Source organism: Squalius cephalus, assembly GCF_949319135.1.
Source record: "Squalius cephalus genome assembly, chromosome: 16".
NCBI classification, from domain to species: Eukaryota; Metazoa; Chordata; class Actinopteri; order Cypriniformes; family Leuciscidae; genus Squalius; species Squalius cephalus.
In genome coordinates, this window is record NC_137137.1 from 35,494,248 (window position 1) to 35,516,893 (window position 22,646).

The 22,646-nt window shown below is 41.5% G+C and overlaps 1 long non-coding RNA gene across 1 annotated transcript in view; it reads right to left on the minus strand.

The window, feature by feature from the left end:
• Positions 1-22,646, minus strand: part of LOC307173320 — a 349,409-nt gene that overhangs the window by 54,627 nt on the left and 272,136 nt on the right. The gene's annotated exons all lie outside the window — the stretch shown is intronic.

The window sequence follows — 22,646 nt, forward strand, 5'->3', positions numbered from 1 at the left end:
AATGTAAATTATGTCATTTACCCTCATGTCACTCCAAACAAATAAGACTTTTGGTTAGTCTTCAAAACACAAAGATATTAATAAAGAAATCTGACTGAAAGGTCGGGTAACCAAAACTTAGATCTAAATATGTCAAAGACGTCATAAAATGAGTCCAAGACTTGTGAGAGATACCCTTTAAATGGAACAGATTTAATTCAAGATTTTATTTACACCTGAGCAATGATCGACACAAAGATAGATTGCTTCAAATATGAAAAATTTCTGAAGATAAAAAGTTATATGGGTTTGGGGTGAAATGAGAGTGAGAAAATAAAGGACACAATTTTTTGTTTTTTTAAGCCTCTAACGTCTCTACAAGAAGCCTACAGTAACACCTCCAAGCAGGTAGTATCAATTCATAAAGTCTTATTCTTTTCCAAATCCATGTGTGTTCTCAATGGCAAAGTCCATGTTACTTTTAAATGCCCCATATGTGCTGTAAATTGGCAAGCAAAGATAGTTAATGCAGGTATTTGCCACTGGAAACCTTTGTGGTGTTTCAGTCTCATGGTGAAATCCAATAGATGGCAGAGGGTGGAATCCAATTGGAGGAACTTGATTTGAGCCTGTAGCAAATGCTAAAATTACACCAAGTTTCTGCGAACCCTCGTCCTCTGAAGAAAAGGAGGGGGGGGGGCGGGGTTACATCATTACATTTAAATAATTTGACTCAATGTTTAGTGTCATATCCTCAACAGTAACAAAATATAGCAATTTGTAAAATGTGATCGAGATAAAATAAAAAGATAAATAAAAAAAAAAAACATACATTTTATAAAATACTTACTGACAGCCTTCAGGTTCCTTAAAGGGGTGGTTCAGGGATTTTGGACCACCGAGACTAATACTAGCTAGCTAGACGTCCCGACTGTAATGCGCTTCTGTTCTGCGTTTACTTTTCGGCGCAGTACTACTAACCGGAGCAAAGTAAAATTCCGCCGCAGCTGAGAAACTAGTTCCTGTAAATGTAATGCGATCATTGAGATGCAAGAGTAGTTTGATTTCTAACATTATTCTCTCAACAGACATTTACATCGATGGTCTGGTGTTGTAATTTATTTGCTTTTGGTGTACTGTGGAGTGGGTAAAACTGTTTTAATGGCAGGCTAGGCAGATACCATTGACTCGCACTAGCCTAGAGTTCATAGTGCTAGGCTAGTGTGAGTCAACGGTATCTGCAACTGGAAACACTGGATGAAAAATTTTTTGAAAACTGTCTCCACTGATAAATAACACCCAGGCTAACTTGGAAATGAGGTCCGATGTCCAAAATCCTGAACCACCCCTTTAAGTGGTCCCTTAGGGTTTTTTTTTTTTAACTTACAACCAGTTTCATTTAGGGTACCCTTAACCTTATAACTTGGGGTTTTCTTTTAAGCAGAGGTCTCCAACCCTGCTCCAGGACAGCTACAGTCCTGAAGATTTCAGCTCCAGCCCCAATCAAATGCATCTGTTCCATAATCAAGGTGCTCTGGGTTGCTTGATTACAGACTGGCGTGTTGGAGCAAGGTTGAAAGTGAAGTCTGCAGGACGGTAGGGGTAGGGTTGGAGACCTCTGCTTTAAAGCTTTCATGCAACCAGGCACACATCATTGACTTCCCTAATGACTATTCATAAGAATAGTCAATTTATAAGAATTACTTATTACATTGTTACCTTCTGCATCCTGTAGGTAGTCCCTCCAGAAAGCAATTATTCTGTTCTCATCCACCCTTTTGTTGCTTCCGCTCTCGGACCACCGAATGTCAAACAGCTCATCCATTAAGTCAGCCGTGAGTGAATGTGACTGATGACAAAATAAAGGTCTGAAGGCTTCTGGATGCTGTTGGATCTTAGCAAGGACCCCCAGGGTCTTCAGGCCGTCACAAAACCTAAATAAAGCATACATCAACATCACAATTGTGCAACTATTCAATATTGTGTGACATCTTTAATAGATCACAAATCTCACAGTTCGGATCATATTACGTTTTGAGTCAAGATCAAATCATTTCATTACATTGGATCGGTGCATTAGGTCTTAAAGTGACAGCACTTTAAGACCTAATGCACCGATCCAATAAAAAGAAATGCATCTGATTTCTTAACGATTTTTGTTCACTTAAGACAAAACAAACAGTGTTTGAGAATGCTTGAGGTATTTAAAAAAATTTGTGCATGTATATGTCGTTTCAAGCGCAAGAAGACGTGAAATAGAACTAGGGATGCACCGAAATGAAAATTCTTGGCCGAAACCGAAAACGAGGAAACTTGTACCGTTGTATGGTTAGACTAGAGCGCTGACTTTGTGTGGTTGACTGAATTGTTTGCTTTATTTGTTGGGTTGAGTTTTGTCATTTTAAATTTTAACACAACGAAGATGATCTATATGTTGTTTACTGCAAAATCTGTTGTTTAGTACAAATGCACATATTGCCTGGACCATATTAAAATGTTTAATATTTTTATATTATATTTAAACCGAAAAGAGGCAGGTTTGTGTTTTATATTTAGTTTTTTTTATAAATAGGCAAACGTTATGTGCAGTGAATATAATCAATACGCGTTGCCTGAACCACATTTGTGTGGCTATCATGTTTAAGATTTCTTTAAATGAAAACGAAAAGAGTTAGTATGGTGTTTTATAACATATTTCGTTGCCTAAAATATACACAGAGATAACCGGAGTAGCACAGCGAGCTGAGTGACACGCGCTGCGTCAGAAGGTGGGCGGGGTTAGGATTTCCCAAGATTTTCCAAGATGGCGCCGCCCATACCCCCCATAAACGGCTTCAAAACCGTTCTGCAGAAAGTCTATGGGTGACATCACAGACGCTTTGTCCATATTTTTTACAGTCTATGGTTGTACCACGTCAACATACTGTATGGTGGTGGGATGGACATTGATTCATAGTGGCCAACTTGTTCATTCAAGGCACAATGTACTTCATTCATGAAACAAACGGAGCATGAAAACGTTCATATTTTCAAAATGTTAGACCTAAAATACCTAGTATTTTCCTATTTAAATTCATACAGTGACTTTTGTGAGTATGTACAGGTGAAACTCAAAAAAAAATAGATTATCGTGCAAAAGCTATAATTTAGATGATTATGGCTTAAGGTTTATGAAAACCCTAAATTCAAAATCTCAGAAAATTAGAATATTACATAAAAAAAAAAAAAAAAAAGGATTTTAAATACAGAAATGTCAGCCCTCTGAAAAGTATAATCATGCATATGTATAAAGTTATATATGCTAAATATATTAGTTTCACCTTTTAATTTAAATACTTGAACTTTTGCACGATATTCAAATTTTTGGAGTTTCACCTTTATTTGGCAAAAACAGATACTTACCTGAAGTGATCTTGATGGTCTAACATATAAGGCCTTTAACCTGAAAACTTTTAGAATTAAACTGCCTGTAAGCTGTTGACCTTCACTCAGCTTTGGTGTTACAAGCTTGTTGCCACACCCCATTAAGATTTCCAAACTGTATACAAAAAAAAAAAAAAAACACAAACAGGTCATATAGATAAATTTCAATTAAATGGTTCATATTTTTACAAAGATCTATAATTTGACATAATATGACAGAAAATGACTCATACCTAACATCAGGTGGAATTTTTTCTTTGAACCCATCTTTGATTTTTTGTAGAACTGTTGTATGGTCCCATGCTTTATTAAATTCAAACACACTTAATATGTGTCCGATTTCATGCAAGTGTTGTTTGGTCCGCTGTTTGACGACCATATCATCTGTTGGACTCCTCAGCAGTACCACATCCTTGTTGAAAGTTTGATGATTTGGAGCCCTAGGTCTGTTCAGAGAGGCACATCTTAAAGGATTAGTTCACCCCAAAATGAAAATTTCCTGATAATTTACTCACTCCAATGGCATCAAAGTTCATTTCACTAGATAAAACCCTATTCCTCAGCTGGGATCGTGCAGCCCTTTGAAGCACTTTATAGCCCTTTGAAACTGCATTGATTTGGACTTAAACATAAACATGTGGCCACTGAGTCAGTTTTGTTGTAATGTATTGTCTGTGCCAGATGCCAGGCAGTTTGCGCATGGCTGCCAAGGTTCACCCCACGGGCGGGGCAGGGTCTGGGTATGGGAGACAAACTTGTAGCAGCCCAGGACCTTACTATCGGGGTGGGTATAGGTGAGCAGGTGCGAGCGGCTGGGTGCTTGGGGCTTGCGTTATTACGTGATGTGCTGTTTTGCATAATGTGGTCACGATTCTGTGAAATGTTGATGTAGTATAACATACAATGTATCTGCTGCATGATTGTGTAACTCATACTATGAAGTTTTTTAGAAAGGTCTGACTAGGGATTGGGGTTGCAAATTAGCCAATTGGCAAGAAACCTTTTATGCAACAAATCTACACATATTGTTATGGCTTTAACTGTGATAATTATGTATGTGATAGGCTAATGTGTGCTGCATTGTCCCTGACAAATAAACTAATAAACTAAACTAAACATTTTGGTTGTAATTGAAGTCCATTTGTGTGGAGAAAAATCCTGAAATGTTTTCCTCAAAAAAAATTATTTCTTTTCCACTAAAGAAAGACATGAACATCTTGGATAATATTTGGGTGAGTAAATTAGCAGGACATTTTAATTTTGAGGTGAACTAGTCCTCTAATCACAAGAATTCTATGAAGCTAAAAAATATATATTTTTTAATTCTTTTATCAGAATAAAATATGATTTTTCATGTTTATCAGGCATTTTGGGAGTCAAGTAAATGTTCGATATGTTATTGCCCCAAGAACACATTGATATGCAAATTACATACAGTGAATAGTATTGAACGAAAAACCCATGTATAGCCATTTCACTTAAATATTGCATAAAGTAAAGTAGTATATCAATTAATTCCGTTATATCTTTAATAACATAGTTTAAACTCATTTTTAGACAAAGTTTGGTTAAAAAAAATAAAAAGTTGAAAAGTAGTCTGGCTTTTCTCCTTACCTTTTTCGTGATTTGGCCTGCCTCTGGCCATATTGTTGGCGTGTCTGGAACCGTGGTCCTGAGGCGGTTGGCGATATGAGGTTTGATGGTCGAAACAACGCTTGAACTTCGGATTCAATATTTGATCAATTCGTTGGAGTCACGTTAGCTTCAGCAGAATTAGAGATTGACTGGATTAGCGAAGGCGATGAGAGCACATATCGCAGAATTTCAATAGCTTCTCGCGTTGAATCTGACATCTCTCTATTTTATGGGATTCTGGTTGTTAGCAATCCACCACACGCATTTAATTGCGACAGCATTAGGGCCTGCTCACATATCGCGTCTTTTGCGCGCGCAAGTTCGTTATTTCAAATGTAGCCGCGCGGTATGCGCGCTCATAATGGAAGCGACGCGGTCGCGGTGCGACGCGCTCGTTTTTTCCAAGCGCGTCCGCGCCGCATCGAGATAAAAACATCTCAACTTTTCAGAATGCCGCAAGCGCACCGCAGGTCACGTGACAAGAACCAAGCTTAGCAATGACAGACGCCTCCGAAGCGCAACCACCTCGAGCGCTTTGGAAAAAGGAGAACGCGGCGCGCCTAGCGTTTTCGACGCGTTTTTATGCGCGATATGTGAGCGCCGCCTTACTCAGATGTTATTTGATTGGACAGTTGTATACACGTCATAGCCTTGACGACAACGCCTTGTGATCTAAACTGTCCAATCGCAGGCTGTTTGTAAGCCGCTCAGAGAATGAGGCGGCAAGTCCAGCTCACCTTCTGTTTACACTGAGAATCATATGCGCCATCATGTACTGTGTGTGCTCGCGTCTCATATGAGTATGTGCGTGAGTTTGTGTGTGTGTGTGCTCGCGTCTCATATGAGTATGTGCGCGAGTTTGTGTGTGTGTGTGCTCGCGTCTCATATGAGTATGTGCGCGAGTTTGTGTGTGTGTGCTCGCGTCTCATATGAGTATGTGCGCGAGTTTGTGTGTGTGTGCTCGCGTCTCATATGAGTATGTGCGCGAGTTTGTGTGTGTGTGTGCTCGCGTCTCATATGAGTATGTGCGCGAGTTTGTGTGTGTGTGTGCTCGCGTCTCATATGAGTATGTGCGCGAGTTTGTGTGTGTGTGTGTGCTCGCGTCTCATATGAGTATGTGCGCGAGTTTGTGTGTGTGTGCTCGCGTCTCATATGAGTATGTGCGCGAGTTTGTGTGTGTGTGTGCTCGCGTCTCATATGAGTCTGTGCGCGAGTTTGTGTGTGTGTGCTCGCGTCTCATATGAGTATGTGCGCGAGTTTGTGTGTGTGTGCTCGCGTCTCATATGAGTATGTGTGCGAGTTTGTGTGTGTGTGCTCGCGTCTCATGAGTATGTGCGTGGAGAGTTCATATACATGTATGTGTGACTACTTAGTATATATGTATGCAAGCGTGTTTCATATATGTGTGCGTGAATGAAGTTTGATTTAAGCCCTAGACGGCGCGTCATATTCTTGTACCTTTTACTTATACTTTTATAATGGCTAATATTGATAAAACTGAAATTTAACAAAAAGAGACTGGGTTGAGTTTTGTCATTTTAAATTTTAATACAACGAAGATGATCTGTAATGTTGTTTACTGCAAAATCTGTTGTTTAGTACAAATGCACATATCGCCTGGACCGTATTAAAATGTTTAATGTTTTTATATTATATTTAAAACGAAAAGAGGCAGGTTTGTGCTTTATATTTTGTTTTGTTATAAATAGGCTAATGTTATATGCAGTGAATATAATAAATACGCGTTGCCTGAACCACATTTGTGTGGCTATAATGTTTAAGATTTCTTTAAATGAAAACGAAAATAGTTAGTATGGTGTTTTATAACATATTTCGTTGCCTAAAATATACACAGAGATAACCGGAGTAGCAGAGCGACGCGCGCTGCGTCCTTTACCCATATATGGATTGGCCAGAAGGTGGGCGGGGTTAGGATTTCCCAAGATTTTCCAAGATGGCGCCGCCCATACCCCCCATAAACGGCTTCAAAACCGTTCTTGAGAAAGTCTATGGGTGACGTCACAGACGCTTTGTCCATATTTTTTACAGTCTATGGTTTTACCCTTTGGAGTTTCTTCTAGTCCTGCCATCTTCAAGAGGACCATTGAGGGAGTACGGCAAGGTACACCAGTGTGGCAGCTTTTCTCGATTACATTCGATGATTGCAGGAAGCAGGACTGCGGTTGAAACGGAGCAAATGTACTTTCATGGAAAAAGAGGTAATGTTCTTGGGCCATAAAGTAGATGAGGCTGGCCTACACCTGTACCAGAAAAGGTGACTGCTATTCAGAAAACTCCCTCGCCAAAGAATGTGACAGAGTTGAAGGCTTATTTGGGACTGTTTAAATTACTATAATAAGTTCTTGCCCAACTTGTCTAATGTTTAGCCCAGGGGTCGGGAACCTTTTTTGACCAAAAAGCCATTTTTTTTCATTTTTGGATAATGCATTTTTACAAAAGAGCCACAGTAGAAAAAAAAAATTATATATATATAATTAAAGACATGCTTTTTTTTCCCCAATAAAAAAATCAACAGTAATTATTAGGTCCATAGACAACTAAAAACAAACAAATATTCAGCAAACAATAATTAAGTTGCAATATGGAATTATTTGTGCAGGGCTTTCACTGTGAGGTTGAGTTACCAAGTGATGAGCATAAATCCTCTTTTGTGTGCGTGTGTGTGTGAGAGAGAGTGAATGCACACAGTACTATCTGCTGTGTTTACATGAATACTCGACTTTGACCGAAGACAAAGGCTACTATGCTTGTCTGTGTTGCGCTCGGAGCGCGCGCACAGCATCCTGTCAGTAGAGTTCAGTTCTCTTTCGTGACTTATCGCGCTTTTAATGTTTATTTTCAATATAAAGCACATCCTGTTCTTTTCTTTCTCATCCATTGTTTTGTTATTAATAACTTTAAACAGAATCGTCAACTGAAATCTGCGCGGATTATCAAAAATACGACACATGCATAGGACATAAAGGGTCTCTGCGCAAAAGTGAAAGTACCAGCGGGTGAAATGTCTCTTTGCACAGCAAAGCACCCGTTTCAATAAATTGATATATTAAAGTTTATAAAGCCTACTTTTACATTTCCGCTGCTGTTCTAGAATGGTTTTCGCCTGCTTGAATCCAGTGCAGGAGCTGTAGGTTACCACAGAAACGTAAGCAGTTAGTTGATTGCTGTGGTGACTCGTGACACTCGCGAACAGCACTGAACACGCACTTTTGCCGGTACAACTTTAATGTTATTATCATAAACTTTTCATTAACTTCAGTAGGCTGTACTACAACAAGGGAATTCTAATTGGCTGCTTTTTCTGCAGAGAGCCGATCTCTGTTGATGTGTTTTAATTGTTTCATCGATGGTTTGTTGGTAAAGGGTGAGAGACCTCGTGAGCCACATGATTTTTGCCAAAGAGCCAGATGTGGCTCGCGAGCCATAGGTTCCCGACCACTGTTTTAGCCCCTGTGCACCAGTTGCTGCGAAAAGATGCAAAATGGACCTGGCGTGGGGAACAAGAGGCTGCTTTTGCTCAGTCTAAAGAAATGATCCACTCAGTACAAGTTCTGGTCCACTATGACCCTCAGAAGACTGTGATTTTATCATGTGATGCTTCTCCTTATGGCCTCGGTGCAGTTCTTTCGCAAAAGATGCCTGATGGTAGTGAGAGACCCATTGGATTTATGTCACGGACATTAAATCAAGCTGAGTGGAATTATTTGAAAGTTGGACAAGGAAGGGTTGGCTAGGGATGTTCATCTTATAAAGCTTTCATAAGTATTTGTATGGTCGGAAGCTCTTATATATGGGCCTTCATAGAGACTGTGACTGGAAGACTTTCTTATAAAGTGATGCTGGGTGATGGGAGAGTGGTCCAAAGATATGTGGATCAAATTCATGCCCGACATAAATTGTCTGTGAACCTTCCAGAGGGAATGGACTGTAAATAACTGGATTTTGACTTTTCTGACAACTCGGCTCCTGTAGTTTCTACAGAGACTGAGGAAACAGGGGCTGAGGACATTCATAGTAAAACCAATCCCTATGAAGCAGCTGGAGATTCCTCTCAAACTTCTGAGATGACAACTTATGAGAAGGTCACAGAAAACCAGAAAATTGCCTGTTCATTTGAAAGTTTATGAAGTGAAGCAAAAAACTGTTAAAAAAATTGGTTGTGTGTAACTGTAGTGTGGTTACATGATTGTTAAATGACGTTCATACCATTGTGAGGATTATGGAAGAAATATTGTCAACTTGGGGGGAAGGGGATGTTGTAGAAGGAGCTTTTGTATGTCGACCTGTAGGGGGCAATCTAATCCTGTTTGACTTGGCTTAAAAGTAGCAAAGAAGAACCTGTTATTTTGTGCATATGAAATCCACCTGTGATGTTATCCAGTGTCCTGCTTGCTGCTGATTACCCCGAGTAAAATTAACCATCTTGAACAGATCTGTCTCTTGCAAGTAATTACAATAATATACAATTTAATTATTTGAATATAATAGATTTAATGTGCCTTTTTTAACGGTGCTTTAAAGGGGACCTATTATGCCCCTTTTCACAAGATGTAAAATAAGTCTCTGATGTCCCCAGAGTGTGTATGTGAAGTTTTAGCTGAAAATACCCACCAGAATTTTATTTACAGCACGTTTAAATCATCATTTTTTGGGTCTGTGAAAAACGCACTGTTTTAGTGCTTCTCCTTTAAATGCTAATGCTGGTTCACGGCACAGGGGGCGGAGCCTAAGCAGTTGCGATCAGAGCCAGAACAGGGAAGATGATAATAATAAAACAGACAGTAACAGTAATGGTGTTCATTTCGACCATAAAAATGCCTACAGAGTCAGAGAATATATGCTGTATGGAGTTGGACCAGGTATAGTTTAGTTTAATTACGATTATAACCTATTTGGCATTGCTTGTATACACTATTAATGCAAGCCTGCTGTAGGACTCCGTCTGACGATCTGAATTGTCTGAATGATGACACAAAATATACTGATGAGTTTAATAAAGTTTACTGTATGTCACACAAAAGATGAAGCATCAGTTTTTCTTCAGAAAATCACTTTTAGAGCTGAGTAAGTTAAACAGTATAAGAAGTGCATAAGTAACTTACATACATTTCTGTAGAGTTGAGGGAGCATTTTCTTTGAAAACAAAATGAATCCACCTCGTCTTCAGTGGCTGGCAGATTTCAAGAGTAAATAGAGAGAGCTATGTGAATGAATACATCCAGCTACAACACCTTCAACGCTTGGGAGATGCTTCGACGCTTCTCGTGAGTGCATTGCTGCAGCAATGGCGGATGTGTACAACTTGCAGTGAACTCGATCAGGGCGGGGCTATGTTATAACGGCAGTGTCAGTCAACACTCGTGGGCGGGGCCTGTGGCTTTAGTGATGTCACTAAAGCCACATTCTGTAAACAGGTCATTTGGAGAGACTGCTTATGATTTATGGGGATTAAAAAAAAGGAGTGAGTGGATTTTTATCACTGTAGGGTGGTTGTGTACACACACTGCCAACACACATTTATGTCCAAACACCATACAGAAGTGAATTTTGCATAATAGGTCCCCTTTAACGGGAGCAACGGCACGAATGCGTACACTGTACAGCTTTCATGTGACACCATATTTATTTGCGTTTTCTCAACAAAAAGTGTTTCCAAACTAGCTTTTTGCAACATTTGAAGTATGAGTGGTCCAACGGGCTGTATTTATAGATATTGTGATGTATCCCTGATGTAAGTGATTGTTAGGCTGCATAAATGTGGTCAACCGGAACCGGGAACACTTCCTATAACACCTGATGTACTTGTTACATCATAAGAAGAATAGCATCTACGCTAATATTAGTCTCTCTGTTCCCGAGGTTGCAGTACTCAGCAGGATCTGGGCCGTATCCAGATCAGATTATGGACCTGCGCCTAGACACGACCACAACGCATGATGTAGTCAGCAGGATCCGGGCCGTATCTAGATCAGATTATGGACCTGCGCCTAGACACGACCACAACGCAGCCCTGAAGTGTCAGCTGAGATTCAATAGACTCTCCCCTGTGAAGGTCTCGTCCACATGACAGCCATCGGCACTGATCCTCAACAAACTCGTCTCCATACCGGCGTGATGATTCTGATCTTAAATCAGATGGAACTGGATAAATATTGCATTATTTTCCTGTTATCAATGTAAAGCTGCTTTGAGACAATCTGTATTGTGAAAAGCACTATATAAATAAAGGTGACTTGACTATATATCATGGGCTATTTGGCATTATTTCACACTCTTTCCAGTACTAGTGTTTTACTTATAAGATGTATGTCTTGTTTTGACTTGTTTTCCCATGGTGCTTTGTGTTACTCTACTCCATGACCTACGTTCCCTGTGTTAATTGATTAGTCATTCTGTTTCACCTGTGTTCTTCAATTATCTCATTAGTTTCCTTAGTTTCATCCATGCTTAAATACCCTGAGTTCTGGCTTAGTCTCTCTCTATCCGTCTTCGTTCAAATATAGCGTGTGTGAAGTGTATTCTGGTATTATCTCCCGAGTTTTGTTATTAAAATTCTGTTTTCTCCTCTACCTCTTCATCGTGTGATTCAATACACAACATATCCTGACATTACTGTGTTTCCCAAGGTTTATTAGAGATAATATATTGATGTTATTGTAATGTTCAGCCTTCTGTTATTCAAGAAGTCACGCATGAACCTTAGTGCTACTAGCTTCTGTGAGCTGCAAGCTAAGTTTATTTCTTAGACATCCACAACATGGTATATCCAACAACATTGTCTACTTCGTCTGTTCACCACATATAATATCACACAGAAGGAAAGGCTGTACTGCCACCTTGTGGTTACTCAATAGAATGCCTATCATTACATCCTATCATTAAATTAGGAGGATCAGGCCCTTCCTATCAGAACATGCTACTCAACTCCTTGTCCAAGCACTTGTTTTATCCAGACTTGACTATTGTAACGCTCTCCTGGCTGGTCTTCCAGCTTGCACAGTAAAACCTCTGCAACTGATCCAGAACGCCGCTGCTAGAGTGGTCTTTAACGAGCCGAAAAGGGCACACGTCACTCCTCTCCTCACAAAATTGGACTGGTTGCCAGTTGCCGCTCGCATCAAATTCAAGTCACTGACATTTGCCTACAGAACAACCACTGGTTCTGCTCCCTTTTACTTTAACTCTTTACTTCAGACTTACGTGCCATCCAGGAACTTGCACTCTGCAAGTGAACGGCGTCTTGTGGTGCCATCTCAAAGAGACACAGAATCTCTCTCTCGGACCTTTACCATGACTGTTCCTGCTGGTGGAATGATCTGCCTAACTCAACCAGAGCTGCTGAGTCCATAGCCACTTTCAAGAAACGGCTGAAGACACTTCTTTTTCGACAGCACTTGATCCAGTAATACTAACACTTTCTCTGTTACTCTATTCTATTCTGTTCTATAAAAAAAAAAAAAAAAAAAAAAACTGCATTAGATTAAACTGAGAAGGGTCATAGCACTTGCATATTGTTGTCCTACTGTTAGTTTAACTGCTTCTATTGTTCTCATTTGTAAGTCGCTTTGGATAAAAGTGTCTGCTAAATTAATAAATGTAAATGTAAATGTACATCCCCTTTCCAAAGTTATAAAACAAAGGTATTAAACAGCTCTTTAAACAGCAAACTTAACTTTTAACTTTTGCTTACAATAAAGCCTTACGAAAATGCAAAAGGTCAACATGTTGCACGATACAAGTACCTCATAAAGAAATGACAATAACAAGGCACTCTACTTTAAACAACAATGTAAAGCATCATACTTTTTCAATAAGACTCTCAGGTGGTTTTCTAGGTCTAGTAGACCTTCTGATTGGTTCAGTCATTTGAGAGGCTGTGGTATGAGGCTCAGCTTGGTGTGCATTTGGTGTATCACTTTGTTTTTCAGATTCAGCTTCACCGTGTTTGTCAGTGTCCTCATGAGTCTTTAACAGACTCCTCCTGTTTCTCCTCACTTTATGTCCATCCTCTGTTTCCACAACGTAAGATCTAGGTCCGACTTCACTGAGCACGGTCGATTTTCTTTCCCAGTGTAAGGGTTCTTACATAAAGTTTTCAGGAGACACGCATGGAGTCAACAAAGTGTACTTTTATTGACTGCAACACTTACTTAACAACACTTTGTGCAGGGACAGAGAGAAAAAAAAAAAAAAAAAAAAAAAGCTGATTCATAAATTGTGCATCAGCACACAACTGAGTTCTGGGTCTCAGATGTTTACTCAGGAATCCCTCACCCGAACTAACTCAGCCACAGAAAATGAAGCCCTTTTAACAAGCTGGACCAAACCATTCTTATGATTACAGGGGTCTCATAAGTTCTCAATTACATCAAACTTAAAAGGGTGAAAGAAAGAAATACTTCTATACAAAAACTCAAATAAACAAAATAAAAATCACATTTATCATAAAGTCATAATGAAAATACACTTAAACATACACACACAAAACATCTTTTAAACATTCAAATTAACACACAACCCCCTAGAACATTATCCCAAAAACTACATTTCCCATAATTCCTAACTGAATATATAAGGGACACCAGGAAAGGCCGCGCCCTTTTAATTCCAAGCCTTTGTTCCATGCTGCAGTCATGGAGCCCGGCGGAACCACGGGTAAGATGTACACATTTAAACAGACTTAAATAAAATGTTAAACCCATAACTTGGTTGTGGTCTCATTTACTCACTAGCGTGCACTCTAGAAATAAATGAGCGAACAGCATACAAGAGGCACGGCAAGAGCGCGCAAGTGTGTTTTTCTAGAATACTCTGTTCTCCTGTTATTTCAGTGCTGCATTTTAGTCAAGATCATTCCGTCAGGACAAGCGAACAGCATACAAGAGGCACGGCAAGAGCGCGCAAGTGTGTTTTTCTAGAATACTCTGTTCTCCTGTTATTTCAGTGCTGCATTTTAGTCAAGATCATTCCGTCAGGACAAGCGAACAGCATACAAGAGGCACGGCAAGAGCGCGCAAGTGTGCTTTTCTAGAATACTCTGTTCTCCTGTTATTTCAGTGCTGCATTTTAGTCAAGGTAAGCCCATCTTCGATTCTCTGCTTATTTTGTATTTTTAACTTCACACAATTCTGTATTTTAGTTAGACACGTTGCCACATTAAACAAACAGCCGCAAGTGAAACTTATTATTGTTGCAGTCTAATTTGCACGTAAGCCTTTGCTCCTAGCACTTTCGATTTGGCACATTTTCACGTCATTCACTTAATTGCCCGACCGAAACAGCTGTACTCACTCAAGCGGTGAAAGCATTATCTGTATATCTGTGTAATTTGCGCGCTGTCGCGGAAGCGTCAGCGGAAGCGTTCAGCTCTCGTGTTCAGCCTCCTCGTGTGAAGACCGACTCGGGTAAAGACCATCGACTCTACCTGCGCGACTCCACCGAGCTAAGACACTAGAAAGGCACTTAAGCATCTCCTTTCCCCTTTTCCTTCCCTCTTTTTATCTTATTGTTCACCTTAATCAACATGTGCTTTCAATACATTCCTGTTATCTCTCGGCAACGCCCTTTCATCACGCGCAAAAGGCAGCGTAATACTGCCAATCTGCGTCCCATTCTCTCATCCTCATACACTCCTCTCTCTCTTTCCGTGGGTCTATGGAATTGTCAGTCAGCAGTCAATAAAGCTGACTTCATTCCAGCCTTTGCATCTCATTCTACTCTCAGTATCTTGGGCTTGACTGAGACCTGTATTCGTCCAGAAGGCTCAGCAACCCCCGCTGCTCTCTCTAGCAATTTCTCCTTCTCCCACTCCCCTCGCCAGTCTGGGAGAGGTGGGGGTACAGGGCTTCTCGTTTCTAACAATTGCAAATACTCCACGCTCTCTTCTCTATGCAACAACAACTCATTTGAATATCATGCTATTACACTTACAACTCCCATTAAGATCCATATTGTAGTCATTTATCGCCCACCAGGTCAGCTGGGTAACTTTGTAGATGAGCTGGATGTGCTGCTGTCCACTTTCCCTGAAGACGGCACCCCACTTCTAGTCTTCGGTGACTTCAACATCCAATCGCGAAAAGCCGCATGCAACAGACTTCATCTCTCTCCTAGCCTCTTTCGATCTCAAACGACTCATCACCTCAGGTACTCACAAATCAGGCAACCAACTGGACCTAGTTTACACACGCAACTGCACCACAGAGAACATTTTGGTGAGACCCCTCCATGTTTCAGATCATTTCCTCATTACTTTCAGTCTACAACTCTCTACCCCTGCACCACCACCCCCACCACCAGTCACTTTCAGACGAAACCTGCGCTCACTTTCTCCCTCCCATCTCTCCTCTGCCGTGTCATCTTCTCTTCCCCCACCCTCACTATTCTCATCTCTGGATGTGAATACCGCAACGGACACCTTATGCTCCACTCTAACCTCTTCTCTAGACATTATCTGCCCTCTCTCCTCCAGGCCAGCACGTGCTACTCCCTCCAACCCCTGGTTGTCTGAGGTTCTTCGTGAACACCGGACCGAACTCAGGGCAGCGGAGAGGAAATGGAACAAATCAAAAGACTCATCTGACCTGAGTATGTATCAATCTCTCCTCTTGTCCTTTTCTGTTGATGTTCATGCTGCAAAATCTTCATACTTCCACAACAAGATCAACAGCTCCTCCAACACACGATTACTCTTCAAGACATTCAACTCCCTCCTCTGTCCACCTCCACCACCACCCGCCTCCTCCTTAACTGCTGACGATTTTGCGAACTTCTTCACCAACAAAACAACAGCTATCAGCAGTCAGTTCTCAGCACCACACACACAGGAACCCAGACCGACCCCTTCCACAGCCAATATCCCTCTGTCCTCCTTTTCTTCGCTAACCGAGGAAGAAGTATCTACACTTCTCCTCTCCAGTCACCCTACCACCTGCCCTCTAGACCCCATCCCCTCACACCTTCTACAAGCCATCTCTCCCACACTTCTACCATCACTCACACACATCATCAACTCATCCCTCCATACTGTCACTTTCCCCACAGCATTCAAGCAGGCGCGGGTTACTCCATTGCTTAAAAAACCAACGCTAAACACATCATTTGTAGAGAATTACAGACCTATCTCTCTCCTACCATTCATTGCGAAGACACTTGAAAGAGCTGTTTTCAACCAAGTAACATCCTTCTTGTCTCTAAACAACCAGCTAGATGTCAACCAATCTGGCTTCAAGAAAGGGCATTCAACTGAGACTGCATTGCTGTCGGTCACAGAAGTCCTGCGGATCGCAAAAGCTGCTTCCAAATCTTCAGTCCTCATTCTCCTGGATCTGTCTGCTGCCTTCGACACCGTGAATCATCAGATCCTTATGTCCAGCCTCTCAGCACTGGGCATCACAGGAACTCCTCTCCACTGGTTTGAGTCCAGCCAATCCGTCACTACAGCATGACTTCACCATCCGGCTAGATTCATCATCAATCACCCCATCAAGGTCGGTCAGAAACCTTGGAGTAACGTTTGATGACCAGCTGACCTTCACAGATCACATTTCAAAGACAGCTCGATCATGCAGGTTTTCACTGCACAACATCAGGAAGATCAGGTCTTTCCTAACTGAGCATGCAACACAACTTCTCGTCCAGGCCCTGGTCATTTCTAGGCTTGACTACTGTAATGCTCTTCTGGCCGGACTTCCAGCATGTGCAACCAAACCCCTACAGATGATCCAGAACGCTGCAGCTCGTCTTGTCTTCAACGAGCCCAAGAGGGCCCACGTCACTCCACTGTTCATCTCTCTGCACTGGCTACCTCTCGCTGCTCGCATCAAGTTCAAGGCATTGACGCTTGCTTACAGATCTGTCACAGGCTCAGCTCCCTCCTACTTTCACTCACTCCTACGAGTCTACATCCCTACCAGACGCCTACGATCGGTCAACGAGCGACGCCTCGTGGTTCCATCACAAAAAGCCACAAAATCACTTTCCAGAACATTCTCATTCACAGTTCCGTGCTGGTGGAACGCACTCCCCACCCTCATCCGGAATGCAGAATCCCTGACAACATTCAAAAGACAGCTGAAAACCAATCTATTCCGTGAGCACTTAACCTCTTAAAAAAAAAAATTTCCTTTCCCTTTGAAACATCACTTATCAGGCTTATGCTACTCTGAATAATGCCTGAACTTCGTATTTTAAGCACTCCTTGCCTTGTTGTTGTTTTTGCCTCTTCATGATGACTCGCTTAATTTAGTCCTAATTTGTAAGTCGTTTTGGATAAAAGCGTCTGCTAAATGACTAAATGTAAATGATTATTGACTTTGTTGCTCATTGGGATTTACAGCACCAAAGAGACATGTGTTTGGGTAAATAACATTTAAAGAAACAAAATAATTAGTAAATAAACAGACAAAAACATTAATCCTCTAAAACAAACAAAATATCACTTCATATTCAAAGTAAACTAAGTGCTCATTCAGTGTGGCCTTAGCCATCACACCCAGCAATTAGGTCCCTCGATTCTCACAGTGTCCTTTTCACAAAGAGGTTCCAGACTTTTTGTAGCTCTGTCATAGGCCATTTTTTGTCTGATTTTGAGTCTCTTTTTGTTGTTAATCCAGTTGTTATTGTCTCGTCCTGGTTGCAATTGCGGTAGTGTGGTGCGGAGCTTGCGACACATGAGTAGCTCAGCAGGGGACGCTCCACACGCCAGAGGTGCAGCTCTGTAGCTTAGTAAAGCAAGGAGAGGATCAGTCTTACCGTCCTTGGCTTTCTTCAGTAGTCTCTTAACAATTTGTACTCCCTTTTCAGCCTGACCATTGGCTTGTGGGTACAATGGGCTTGAGGTAACATGCTTGAATCCGTAGTGCTTCGCAAACTCTTTAAACTCTCCACAGTCATACTGCGGACCGTTGTCACTCACAACACATTGTGGGATTCCCTGTCTGGCAAAGAACCCTTTAATGTGCACTATAACAGACTGTGCGGTGGTGCTGGAGAGTTGCGCAATCTCAGGGTAGTTTGAGTAATAGTCTATAACAAGAAGATAGTCCTTGCCATACAGGTGAAATAAATCTGTGCCCACCTTTTGCCAAGGAGCAGTGGGAAGGTCGGCCACCAGCATTGGCTCCTTGACTTGTTTGTAGTGGTGTCTGAGGCAGGTGTCACATTTCTCAATCATTTCCTCTATGTCTTTGTTGATACCTGGCCAGTAGATGGCTTCACGTGCTCTTCTCTTACATTTTTCCACTCCCAGGTGTCCTTCATGAAGACGCTGAAGAATGTCCTTGCGCATGGTCTGTGGGATAACAATACTGTTCTTTCTCAGCAGTAGTCCTTTTGACATACACAGCTCTGCCCGCACCGGGAAAAACTGTGGGGAAACTCCTTTCGACCAGCCGTTGTTTACACAGTGAGACACTTTGTGTAGCATAGAGTCTTTTGCTGTCTCTTTAACGATCTGCTGCAGCATGGTGTCTGATGCAGGCAATGAGGCAGTGACCATGTTGATGTGTGTTTCAGCATCTTCTGCTGCGGTGATCTCAGCTGTGCCACTGTTGAGTTCTGGTGCTCTAGAAAGTGTGTCAGCAAGCACTATGTATTTACCTGGCGTGTATATTAGGTCAAAGTCATAGCGCTGCAATGTCATCATCATGCGTTGGATTCTGGGCGACATGTCATTGAGATTCTTTTTACGGATTGATATGAGTGGTTTATGATCAGTTTCTGCTGTGAATGTGGGCAGTCCATAAACATACGTGTGAAATTTCCCACACCCAAACACTAGGCCCAGCATCTCCTTCTCAATCTGAGCATAGCGTTTTTCAGTCTCTGTCATTGATCTCGATGCATATGCTACAGGTTGTCATTTTTCTTCATTCATTTGTAGCAATACGGCTCCTAGTCCGTCTTTTGATGCATCAGTGGAGATTTTGGTTGGTTTTGTTGGATCAAAGTAGGTTAAGACTGGTTCAGCAGTCACAGTTCTCTTCAGTTCGTTTGTTGTCCACTCAAACGCAACGTTGTGATGCAGCAGTTCTCTGAGGCATTTAGCTTTTGAGGAGAGGTTGGGAATGAACTTACCCAGAAAGTTAACCATCTCCATTGCTCGCAAAACTCCTTTTTTATCAGTTGGAGCTGGCATATTCAGTATGGCTTGCACTTTTGTTTTGTCTGGGAGCACGCTGTTTGCTGTGAGCTTGTCTCCTAAGAATGTCATTTCTGTCACTCCAACAAGACATTTCTCTCTTTTTAGTTTTAGTCCGTACTTTTTCACTCTCTGTAACAGCTTCTCAAGTCTCTCATCATGTTGTTGTTTTGTTTTTTCCCCAGACAACTATGTCATCAATGTACACTCGTGTTCCTTCCAGACCCTCTATTATTGACTCCATAGCTCTGTGAAAGATCTCTGGCACTGACTTGATGCCAAATGGAAGCCTCAGAAAACAGTAACGCCCAAATGGTGTGTTAAAGGTGGTGTACCTGCTGCTTTCTGGGTCCAGTTTCAGCTGCCAAAATCCATGCGTCTAATTTACTGAAGTACTTTGCACCGGCCATGTCACTCAGGATTTCTTCTCTCTTGGGGATTTGATAATGTTCTCTTTTAATGTTTTCATTCAAATCTTTAGGATCTAGGCAGACACGTAACTCAGGGGAGTTTCTTTTTTTTAACACATGTGATGGAATTGACCCAGTCTGTGGGCTCTTCCACAGGTTTAGCATCTTCCTTGAGCTGTATTTTGTAAGTGTAAGGTAGTGTACCATGTCCTTTAAAGACAGTTGCGTATTTGTTCACAATACTTGTACTACCTTCGCTTTGTGACAGCCTTTTGATTTGATTGTCTATTTTTATGTTGTCACTGTTGATCTGGTAGATCCTCTTTACTAGTCCAAGATCTTCAGATGCTTTGTCTCCAAGGATCGACTCGTGTCCACTTGGCACAATTGTAAACATCAAGTTGTGTTGTCTTCCTTTTGCAGTCACTTTGAGCCTACAACCACCCATCGTTTTTATTGGCTGATTGTTGTATGCTTTTAATGACATTGCCTTGTCTGCAACTCTTTTTGGTTTCTCTGCAAGAGCTTTCAGATCATTTTCATTGATCAAGTTGGCTTTGGCTCCGGTGTCAATTTTGAAGGTTACTAGTGTCCCATTGACTAACAGAGGTGCAGTCCATTTGTCATCTTTTACTGCACGTACAGCATGCTCTGTGTCACTTGCATTTTGGGGCTGCACGTAGTTTTTCTCACACGACACCATTTTGATGAAAAATGTCTCGCTCAAATCATCATTGTCATCTGGGTCTTCCTGCTCTGTGTATATCTTTTTTCTGGTATGACACATTTTCGCATAGTGATTTTGCTTTTTACACTTTGCACATGTTTTCCCAAATGCAGGGCATTGTCTCGGTCTGTGCGTTTCACCACACTTCTTACAGTCAAACTGTGTTTGGTCATCGTCTCTGTTTTTGTCTTTTTGTTTGAACTTGAATCGTGATTTTTCTTTCATAATTATCAAACGACTCACCAGGCTGTTGGAGACGAGAACGAAATACATATCTCTCGTAAGTTTCATTTTTCTTCGAAAGACAGTGTTCATCAAATTTCTTTAGGACCTCGTCAGACTTGTCTTTATCGTCGGGTTCATTATATACAAAGGTGTTGAATACTTCAATAGCCTCCGCTCCGGCAATGGTTAGCAAAAGGGCTATTTTTCTTTCTTCTGCCCGGCGATCAACTCCAACCGCGGCAATGTAGAGCTGAAATTGTTGCTTGAAGGTTCGCCAATTCGCGTCCACATTCCCCGTCATTTTCAGCGGAGTTGGTGGTTTTACCATCAACGTACGTCCATCTTGCATCAGTTATTTTCTTGACCCCTGTCCTGGTACCATGTAATGTTCAGCCTTCTGTTATTCAAGAAGCCACGCATTAACCTTAGTGCTGCTAGCTTCTGTGAGCTGCAAGCTAAGTTTATTTCTTAGACATCCACAACATGGTATATCCAACAACATTGTCTACTTGTTCGTCTGTTCACCACATATAGCATCACACAGAAGGAAAGGCTATACTGCCACTTTGTGGTTACTCAATAGAATGCCTATCATTACAGTCATGACTGTTAGTGTCGTACTGAACACAGTAAATTCGCAGCTGTTTCTGGTCGTGTTTCTTCACTAAAAGCTCTCACACACTGCACACATTTATCATCTACAACCAAATCAATCATACATGCAGCCATTAAATCTTAGCGGGTCACAGTCAACTGCGAATGCAAAAAAATAATAATCTTTAATTCCTTTACAATTTAATAATAATAATAATCGAGAAGGGCAGTAGCTGTAAGATCACATATATAAATCTAGCAGTGGCAGTAATGTGATTCGACTATGCCACCCCAAGGCCTAACCCGGGGAACTGTAAGTGACCATTAAGACTTCTTTCAAATTAGACAATCAGGTTCGAGCACTGAGCGAACAGAGACATGGTTCTGTGCAAAAATACAATTGTATTAGTCAGATTCACAGCAAATTAGTAAACACTCTGAAGCTGACGTCAGCAATTCTTAAAACACTACACACTGGGTAAAAGTCACTATAATGTCAAAAATCACAGCAATCCAGTGGAGATCGAACGGTTCATCATCATCAATGAACCGTTTGAACTGAGGCTTACTGGCAAGTAATGAACTGAGGGTTACTGGCAAGCATCCAGCGACTCGGGTATGAGTATCCAAAGAATCCACCCCAGACACCCGTGCACGGCCACCCAACCATACACCCAGCACGGCAGCGATCACACTGTGAAGATACCCACACTACACACCAAAGAGGGCCCACCACCTCGAGGACGCCGGCCCCACCGTCAGCACTCAGCTCCTGAACATACAAGGACAGAATACACAAAATTAACTACAAGTCATAATTCCACACCATAGATCAGACTAACAACAAGGAAAACAAAATAACTTTACCAACAATGCGGTACAGATGAATAAAATGAACAACCAAACAACAAAGGAAATGAAATAACGTTGTAAAACAATGCCAGTACTGATGAATGAAATAAACAAACAAGAGTTGTACTGGTAAATTAAATTAACAAACAACAAGACAAATTAAATAACTTTGCAAAACAACGGCAGCAATGGTGCTCTGCGGCGAGAACCACCTCCTCTCGATGATGCAACTCAAATAACAAATGATAACATACACATACAAAAAACACCAAACCAAAATAAATTTACAATTAGGGGACAAGGACGCACAACCCACTCGAACAGTCACAACCGAATCACATAAACACATTTATTCATGGATACACCGGTCTGAGGGCAGGCACACAAGTGGCCTATGATACAGTTTGTTCAGAACGATGAGCTCAGTCCATTAGCTTGGACCCGGCGAATAGCTCAGCAGATAGAGGGGCGTGCGCTAACAGCAGCTGAGCAAAGCAGCAGTTGCTAAGGCAGGCCGCAAACACTTCCTTGCTATGGTAGTTATCCCTGAAACACACAATAATAGTCCCATTAAGCCTCCACCCAAATAAGGACACCACATAGCCTGAATGGAGAAAACCTGAGCAACGGCGCGTTGACA